A 1,509-nucleotide genomic window follows, 5' to 3' on the forward strand; every position below is an offset into this window, starting at 1 on the left:
CCAGGTTGTGGGAAGTGGCCCGCCACTCCTTTTTACTACAGATAGTTATAGTTTTCCTTAGTTATGATAAAAGATAAAATAGATATAAATATTGTAACTGTAATTCTTGCTTGATAACTGTTTTGTTATATGTAATTTTACTATATTAATGTGAAAGCATTTCTTTTTTGTTTAAACAGAAAAGGGGGAAATGATGTAGGTGGGTCTTCTATCTATCTGTTGCTTTCATTGGTTAATTAATAAAGAAAACTGCTTGGGCATGATAGGTCAGAACATAGGTAGGCAGGGAAGACAGAACAGAATTGTGGGAGAAAGAAAGCAGAGGCAGTCAGATGCCATGCAGTCAGCCACAGGGTCAGACATGCTGAATCTTTCCTGGTAAGACACCACCTCATGGTGGCATACAGATTATTAGCAATGGGTTGAAGTCAAGATGTGAAAGTTAGCCAGTAAGAGGCTGGAGATAATGGTCCAGGCAGTGTTTAAAAGAATACTGTTTCCATGTAATTATTTCGAGTAAAGCTAGCCAGGAGCCGGGTGTTGGGGGACGCAGCCCGCAGCTCCTTTTTACTACAAATGAAACATCTTTACAGAGTTAAAGTAATATTCCACAACACACTGGGGCTCCAGCTCATCTCACACCCTGCTGCTACTAGAGTCTACTCTGCTAGACTTCCATGTGTCCATTCGCCAGCTTGTTCATGTATACCTGAACATGCTGTTCTTGCTCTAGACACAGTCCTGTCATGTTATCTTAAGAGCTGACTGAGATGGGTGGTGGTGACAGACACATTTAATCTCAACACTTGGGAGGAAGAGGCAGGAAGATCTCTGAGATATCGAAGCCAGCCTGGTCTATAAGAGCTTGTTCCAGGATAGGTTCCAAAGCTGTAGAGAAACCCTGTCTCAAAAAGAAGAAAAGTATTGAAGAGTTGACTGTGTGTGTTAACTCTCTATGTTGACTGCTCCATGGTCTGATCTTTATAGCAACTGCTACTTTCCTGCAACTGGCTTATTCACGATCTTATCAACACAGACTCTACATCATCTCTACCAACCTACTCCTAGACCCTGTTCAACTCAGCTATAGTCTTTTCCACTCATATTCATTTTGTATCAAACTTATGCCGATAGATGGGCAGATGGATAAATCAATGGGTTGGTTTATGTCAACTTACTGTGTGATGTGTAATGTGTGACAAGAAATTTAATACTAGTTATTAATACTGAAATAAAATAACATGCATTCACAGCAACTTGAAGTACTATCTGAGACATTACGAGAACTTAAATCAACCCAGTTTCTTAATTTACTCTACACTAACTCTGACATTGTGAAAACACACAGAACTGTTCCTCTATTGGTTATGATTATAAACATCTTTACTAGTAAGGCTATCTGAGCTGAATTTTCTGTAACTTGCAAAAGAATTAAAATGTATTTATTTTCTGAAAAGTATTTAAACTTCATTTAGTTGAAGTTTGTCTTTAAATAATAAAGTGCTGAAT

This window comes from Myodes glareolus, chromosome 5 (assembly GCF_982192425.1).
Source record: "Myodes glareolus chromosome 5, mMyoGla1.1, whole genome shotgun sequence".
Taxonomy (NCBI): Eukaryota; Metazoa; Chordata; class Mammalia; order Rodentia; family Cricetidae; genus Myodes; species Myodes glareolus.